Source organism: Citrus clementina, unplaced genomic scaffold (genome assembly GCF_000493195.1).
Source record: "Citrus clementina cultivar Clemenules unplaced genomic scaffold, Citrus_clementina_v1.0 scaffold_9, whole genome shotgun sequence".
Taxonomy (NCBI): domain Eukaryota; kingdom Viridiplantae; phylum Streptophyta; class Magnoliopsida; order Sapindales; family Rutaceae; genus Citrus; species Citrus x clementina.
The window spans coordinates 9,316,271-9,325,016 of record NW_006261964.1 but is presented as its reverse complement, the minus strand read 5'-3'; the positions used below and the strand labels follow the sequence as shown (position 1 = coordinate 9,325,016).

The 8,746-nt window shown below is 37.1% G+C and overlaps 1 non-coding gene across 1 annotated transcript; it reads right to left on the bottom strand.

Moving 5' to 3' along the window:
* Positions 1 to 1,397: 1,397 nt before the first annotated feature.
* On the bottom strand, positions 1,398 to 1,501 carry LOC112095448. Its single transcript, XR_002903818.1, has one exon. It is a non-coding gene; the product is annotated as a small nucleolar RNA R71 (small nucleolar RNA).
* Between the last annotated feature and the right edge of the window lie 7,245 nt (positions 1,502 to 8,746).

Sequence of the window (8,746 nt, the reverse complement as noted above, 5' to 3'; positions counted from 1 at the left end):
TAATTTTCTTTTAAGCTTGGGTTGAAGGTGAAGTCTCAACATGTGTCATGGGCTTTATTTGGTAAATTTATTTTCTCTTCCCCTCTAGTTTTTGTGGATGTTTTGACTTCTCGTCGACAAATAATACTAATCTTGTCTAGTACCGCCTTGGTTTCACCGGCCCTCTAGTACAAGGTTATTATTATTTGGCACGATAAGCCCTTAGCACTATATTAATTAGAGCGTGGTTCATGAGGTGTGGATTCCCCCCTCATGATTTAATTGTGATTAATACGGATTATTTAGCCCATGATGCATTTTGATACGTATCCAGATACCCAAGTATGTTATTTCAATAGATTTCGCTTCAATTTATTCTCGCCATTTTAATTTAAGTTTTAGGATATTCCAAATCATTTCCACCACAAATCCAATCACCCATTTACAAAATTAATTCTACACACAATTAAAATCCACCTCCTCGTGGGATCGACACTCGTCACCATTAGTCTATACTACAATAGATTCGTGCGCTTGCGAGTACATTAAAATTTGCACAATAAGTTTTTGGCGCCGTTGCCGGGGAGGTAAGTAATTTTAATTCATAGAATTAATTTTTGTGAATAATTTCATTTAATTGTTTTTTGTAATTTTGTTTTTATTAAAAAAAAAGTGAATCTACATTTAAAGGTTAGTATTTCTTTCCTTTTTCTCTTCTTTAAAATTATGTAATTTAATTTTCAATTTATTTTTCTTTGTAATTTTTTTGTTTATTTTATTAATTTAATTTTTAGTTAATTTATTTCACGTATTTATTTTTGTGTATTTTTATAGAAATGTTGTAATAGCGCAATAAGGTTAGTATTGTAATTTCTCCCTCTTCTTTATTTTTATTTGTTTTGTTCCCATCTTTATTTTTATTTTATTTGTTTTGCATGCATGGTCGTAGGTCATTATTTCCTAATCTTGAACCTATAGACCTTGAATTAGAAAAAACACTTCGCACACAAAAGCACATTAAAAATAAATTTGGAATAGATTTACAAGCACCACAGGAGAGGCCATTTAAGGACTATTTTAGTACCTTAGCTAATTTGAGCATATCATGCATAAGATACCTAAATGTAGCTGCTAGGAGTTTTGAACTAAAACCTAGTGTGCTAAATTGTCTCCCAACATTTTATGGCCTAGAAAATAAGGATCCATATAATCATCTGAATGATTTTCATGCAATTTGTCAAACTTTTAAATATGAAAATTTTTCAGACGATGATGTTAAACTCAGATTATTCCCATTTTCTTTAAAGGATAGAGCTCGTTCATGGTTAAATACTTTGCCTGCTAATAGCATCACATCATGGGAACAAATGGTTACAAAATTTTTGAATAAATATTTCCCAGTGCATAAAACCAATGCTATTCGCAGGGAAATTTCAGAGTTTACACAGAGAGAAGACGAGCAGTTTTTCGAAACGTGGGAGCGATTCAATGGGCTACTCTTGAACTGTCCACATCATGGGTATGAGAAATGGCACCAATGCCAATACTTTTTGGAGGGATTATTGCCGAATGTGCAAGAATGGCTAATGGCAACAAGTGGAGAGAGCTAATGTCAAAAAGTGCATCAAAGATTTGGGAATTCTTCCAGCGACAAGCGGATAATTCCCAACAACGGAGTCGATCACTCAGGAATACTAGAAGAATTAAGGGAGTAAATGAGGTTCAAATTGGCGAGTCAACTTCGGGAATCAAAGAAGTCAAGGAGATGGTTGAAGGTCTTGCTCGACAAATAGCATCGTTATCGACTGCTAAATCAACAGAATCACATGACCATGACTCATACTCAGATCAAGCCAATGCCATAGGTGTAATAAAAAAAACATCGAATTACAACCCATACTCCAACACATATAATCCTTGATGGAGAGACCACCCCAATTTTTCATGGTCTCAAGGATTCCAACAGAATGGACCAGCAGCTCCAGCTCCACCAATGCAACCAATTCCGCAAATTCCTCAAGCCTCTCAGCCCCCATTTAAACCATACAATCAGAACCAGAACTACTCTCAACCCAGACCATGGGAGGATGCATTCCAAAATTTCAAGAATGTTACTCACTCCACGATTGAACAACAGAACCGCACCATTGATGGACTACGAAATGAGTTGAGAGCAGGTTTCAACTCACAAGCTCAATCAGTTTCAAGCCTCGAGAAGATGGTGGGACAACTTGCTTCTTCAGTTCAGACCTTGGCAATGACTGTTGAGAAAGGCAAGTTTCCAAGTCAACCAGTGCCTAATCCTAAAGGAGTACATGAAGCAAGTACCAGTTCACCACAACAGCATAGAGAGGTCAAAGCAGTTATGACCTTGAGAAAAGGAAAAGAAGTCGACAACAAAGTGGAGATGCCGGTGACAAAAGAAAATCAAATTGTACCTGTGAATGTTGATGACTCATCACTGGAGGAGAAAGAAGAAACTAACCCACGAGAATACGTTCCCAAAGCTCCATTTCCTCAAAGGTTAGCTAAAGGAAAGAAGGGAAAATCCACAGGTGAGATTCTTGAAATCTTCAAACAGATAAGTGTTAATATCCCTTTACTTGATGCTATTAAACAAGTTCCATCTTATGCCAAGTTTCTTAAAGACCTTTGTACTAAAAAGAGAAATATGCATGTTCAAAAGAAGGCATTTTTAACAGAAAACATTAGTTCTATACTCCAACACAAAATTCCTTTAAAATGCAAAGACCCAGGCTCCCCCACTATCTCATGTAGTATAGGGAACCACACAATTGAGAATGCTTTGTTGGATTTAGGAGCTAGTGTAAATTTGTTGCCCTACTCTGTATTTTTGAAACTTGGACTTGGAGAATTACACCCAACTCCAGTGGTGTTACAACTTGCAGATCGGTCCACGAAAATACCTCGTGGTATTGTGGAGGACGTGCTTATCCAGGTAGACAAGTTTTATTTTCCTATTGATTTCATTGTAATTGACACTCAACCAATACAGGACTCGAGGAAGCACATCCCCATTATTCTAGGCCAACCTTTCTTGGCAACTGCGGATGCTCACATTCAATGCAGGATTGAAAATATGCAGTTGTCCTTCGGCAACATGACTATGGAGCTGAATATCTTCAACATTGCCAAACAACCTCACAATGCCGATGATGGAATTGTTGATGTGGATTTAATAGAAGCATTAGTTGATAATACTTTTGTTTCAAACCTTAGTGATGATCCTTTACAAACATGTTTAACTCACTTTGGTTTGGATTTTGATATTGACAGATCGGTCGATGAGGTCAACGCCCTACTTGACTCAGAACCATCTATGGACACTAATAAATGGAAGTCAAGAGTTGAGCAACTAGCACCATCAGAGAAGCAACTCATTCTATCATCAGAATCACCACCGAAACTCGAGCTCAAACCATTGCCCAACACTTTGGAATATGCGTTTTGGGTGAAGAAAGTACTCTACCGGTAATCATCTCATCATCCCTAAATGACGAACAAAAAGGTAAGTTGTTGGATGTTTTAAAAGAGCACAAAGGAGCATTAGGATAGACCATAGCAGACATTAAAGGTATAAACCCAGTAGACTGCATGCATTACATTCACCTTGATGAAAATGCTAAATCTACTAGGGAAATGCAACGTCGGTTAAATCCTAATATGAAAGAAGTTGTTAGAACAGAAGTCCTTAAGCTATTAGATACAGGTATCATTTACCCCATTTCTGATAGTTCATGGGTCAGTCCTGTGCAAGTTGTCCCGAAAAAGTCAGGAGTCACTGTAGTTACCAATGCCGATAATGAATTGATACCCACTAGAGTAACTACAGGATGGCGTGTATGCATTGATTATAGAAAGTTGAATTCTGTCACACGTAAAGACCATTTTCCTTTACCATTTATCGATCAAATGCTTGATAGATTAGCAGGCCATGAATTTTATTGCTTTCTAGATGGCTACTCAGGATACAATCAGATTCCCATAGCACCAAAAGATCAAGAGAAAACTACTTTCACTTGCCCTTTTGGCACATTTGCATATAGGAGAATGCCATTTGGATTATGTATTGCATCTGCTACATTTCAACGATGCATGTTGAGCATTTTTTCTGATATGGTTGAACGATTCCTTGAAGTCTTTATGGATCATTTTTCTGTCCTTGGTGACTCATTTGATCAATGTTTACATCATCTAACACTAGTTCTGCAGAGATGTATCGAGAAGAATTTGGTCTTAAATTGGGAGAAATGTCATTTTATGGTAAAACAAGGTATTGTTCTCGGTCACATCATTTCGAGCAAAGGTATTGAGGTTGACAAAGCCAAGGTGGATCTCATTTCTAATCTTCCTTCACCCAAAACAGTCAGAGAAGTAAGATCTTTCCTTGGGCATGCTGGTTTTTATAGACGTTTCATTAAAGATTTTAGCAAAGTTTCTAGACCCTTATGCAATCTACTTGCTAAGGATGTACCTTTTGTCTTTGATGATTCATGTCTTTTTGCGTTTGAAAAATTAAAGCATTTGTTGACATCATCACCCATCATTCAGCCCCCGAACTAGAACTTACCATTTGAGCTTATGTGTGATGCATCTGATTATGCAGTAGGAGCAGTATTAGGACAAAGAGTTGATCGAATTCCCCATGTTATTTACTATGCTAGTATGACATTGAATGATGCACAGTTGAACTATTCAACTACTGAAAAAGAAATGCTAGCAGTAGTGTTTGCATTAGAGAAATTTCGATCTTATCTCGTTGGTTGTAAAATAATCGTGTTCACAGATCATGCTGCTCTTAAATATCTTCTCACAAAGAAAGATGCAAAAGCTAGACTAATTCGTTGGGTGTTACTTTTGCAAGAATTTGACTTGGAATTCAAAGATAAGAAAGGGACAGAAAATGTTGTGGCGGACCACCTCTCTCGTCTCCATTTTGACACAATTACAGAGCCATTAATATTGAATGAGTCATTTCCAGATGAACAATTAATGAGTGTGGAAGTATTACCTTGGTATGCTGATATAGTTAATTATCTTGTTACAGGTAAACTTCCAGAGCATTGGACCAAGCAAGATAAGGCTAAATTCTTTGCAAAGATAAAGAATTTCTTTTGGGATGACCCTTATTTGTTCAAGTATTGTGCAGACCAAATTGTTAGACGATGTGTCTCAGAAAATGAAATTTAGAATATTCTTTCATTCTGCCATGAACAAGCTTGTGGAGGCCATTTCAGTGCTAAGAAAACAGCGACTAAAGTTTTACAATGTGGTTTCTATTGGCCATCTATATTTCGAGATGCTTACACTTTCTGTTCTTCATGTGATAGGTGTCAACGAATGGGGAGCATTACACGAAGGAACATGATGCCACTAAATCCAATTTTAGTGGTTGAGATTTTTTATGTATGGGGTATCAACTTCATGGGACCCTTTCCCCCGTCTTTTGGCCATCAATACATATTGGTTGCTGTTGACTACGTATCGAAATGGGTAGAAGCAATTCCATGTAGGACCAATGATCACAAGGTGGTGATAGCATTTTTGAAAAGCAACATTGTTTCACGCTTTGGATTCCCTCGAGCGATAATCAGTGATGGTGGTGCCCATTTTTGTAACAAAGCATTCAAGGCTCTTTTGACAAAGTATTCAATCACACACAAAGTGGCGACCCCGTATCATCCGCAAACCAGTGGCCAAGTTGAGATTTCCAATCGAGAAATAAAGCACATATTAGAAAAGACGGTGAGGCCGGACAGAAAAGATTGGTCATTAAGACTTGATGATGCCTTATGGGTATATAGAACGGCTTTCAAGACCCCGATTGGGATGTCACCCTACAGGCTAGTATATGAAAAAGCTTGCCACCTACCTGTGGAACTCGAGCATCGTGCATATTGGGCCATCAAGAAATTCAATTTTGACATGCAGCAAGCCAGCTCAGAAAGAAGATTACAGCTGGCAAAACTTGAAGAAATTTGCAATGATGCATACGAAAATGCCAAGATTTACAAGCAACGAATGAAAGTCTTCCATGATAAGCAAATTATGAGAAAATCGTTCACTCCAGGTCAGAAAGTGCTTTTATTCAATTCTCGCTTGCACCTATTCCCAGGTAAGTTACGCTCTCGTTGGTCTGGCCCATTTATTGTTCATACTGTTTTTTCACATGGGGCAATTGAAATTAAGGACCCAAAGAACGGTGTCACGTTTAAAGTTAATGGTCAAAGATTAAAGCCATATTTAGAATACCAACCACATGGAGAAGACATCGAGATAAATTTGAGTGACCCACCAAATTTGAATTGATTTTTTTTCTTTTCGGTGATTTGATTTTTTTCTTTCTTTCTTTATATTATTCTTTTGCTAATTGAAGTTATTTTTGCATAAGTGTGTTTGTTTAACTATTAAGTTTTCTCTTATCATTTTTAATCATGAGTACCTTACTTAGACCGTTCCTCCTGAACATTCTTAAACCACTTCAACGTGTCAAAACTCATCTCAAAAGGCAGATTCAATTTTGTAAAACACATCGCATTTGGGCTCTACAACCACCAGAGTTAGTAGCCTATGTTGAGGGTTTAGAAAGCCAACTCAGAGACATTGAGAGAAGTGTTTACGACATCCAGTTGGAGCTTGAGGTAAATTCAATAAGAGGACGATTTTAATTTTCTTTGTGTGTTTTAATTTGTTTTTCTGTTTGTGTACTTTAGTTTGTTACCCCGGTGAAGTGGCGGATAACGGTACTCTGTGACAATCAAGTCGGTTACTTCAGTTTCCCATAATAACTGATATTCTGAGGTGAAAGTATGGACAGAAACGAGATTCTAGTGAAGCTTCACAAGCGATTCCCTTCACTTCCTCAGAATGCCCTCCTTACGATCTATAAAGCTCGGTCCGAACGCATACGATTACTCATGAGGAATAACATACCTGCTGACATCCGTTGGATAATCAAGGCTAACGTACGATCGGCAGGTAAGTCATTGGATGATATCATTAGGGATGGCTTGAATAAGGAGTCATTGGATGATATCCTTTTGTCTCTTGAAACGCATCCCAGTGGATATGTGCAAGGAGCGATTCTCCAGTTATGGCCATTATTCCAGAAAGAGCATGCACGATATAGTCTCGAGAATCTGACTATAAACGACCCTGTTTGCCAGTTTATAAGAAAACTGGATAGGAAGCCTATCCTCGACCCATAGAGGGCGTTCAAACCGTTTCTGGACGTAAAACCAGAGGAAGATGTGAGCCACAGTCGCAACTACCTGTAAATATCCTTTCACTTTACTGTTATTTTATTTCACTATTATTTTATTGTGTGTATTATTGTCCTTAATAATTTTATTATTGTTTGTTTTTTTTCTTATTACTGTTTACTTTTTCCTTTTTACTGTTTCCTTTTTTACTCGCGAGCCACGTGCTTTAAGCGTTATTTGACACTGACATGTTACCTCATACACAACTGTGACCCACTGTCACCAAGACTCTTAAATGTGATTTTTTTTGTCAAGCACTCACAAATTGTTTTTCGAGAAGTATCACAATGGCAGCTACTCCAAATAGACAATTCAAGAACATTTGTGTGCTTTCTGGATTTACCTATGGCAAACATAAAGAGTTCGTTGAGGCAGCCATCGATCTTGGTCGAAGTATAGTAGAGAGAAAATTACACTTGGTGTATGGAGGAGGTAACCGAGTGTTATCAAAAATGGTCTCTGAAGCAGCTTTTGTCAGAGGAAGTCAAGTGTTAGGCATCATCCCAAGAGTCCTAAAACCGTTGGGCAGTTCGTCTGACTCATCAACTGGAGAAGAGTTAGTCGTCTCAGGTATGCAAGAAAGAATAACTGAAATGCTTAATCATGCTGATGCTTTTATTTTCCTTCCAGGAGATCTTGCAACACTAGAGACACTTATCACACTAGCATCTTGGGCCCATCTCCACATCCACCAGAAACCCATCGGTTTGTTAAATGTCAATAACTTTTATGATGGCTTTATCGCATTTCTTAACCATGCAATAAAAAACTATTTCATTCCCGCTAATGTGAAAAAAACTCTTTATTTGTGCTCACACTGCTAATGAGCTACTTGATCTGTTACAAGCTTATAGACCGGATCCAGACCCCTGGACCTTTGTGTTGGAGCGTCTAAATAATGATGGTAACAGTAGCAGCAGTAAGAAGTACAAATTAGATTTAACTCTACGCCTGTAAATATTTTCTTCTGTGTTGCACCACCCAGGTGATGTCTTCTAAACTCTACTTCTTTCCTTTCAAACATTGAGGACAATGTTTCATTCTGGTTGGGGGGAGGGAATAGTCGACAATTGTGGAATCTTGGTTAGGTTTTTACTGATTTTTTTGTTGTAGAAACTAACTGTTGCTAACTTTTTGTGTTGAAGATGGCTGAATATGGAGTGTAGTTACTCTAGAAACGCATCTTCATTGTTTGAAAAAAAAAACAAAAAAAAAAATTTTTAAAAAATTCAAAAAAAAAAATTAGACATTTTCTTTTTCTTTATTAAGTTTTGATGTTTATTTTTTTCTTCTTTTTAATTTCTCCTCTATGAATATACATTTTCCAACTTTTGAGTCGAAGATGGCTGAATATGGAGTGTAATGCCTCTAGAAACGCATCTTCTTAGTAAAAAAAAAAAACCATTTTCTTTTTCTATCATTTTAAGTGTACTTTTTTTAATTTGTTTTTTTTTTGCATCATTTTCACATTTCTGCATGCATAT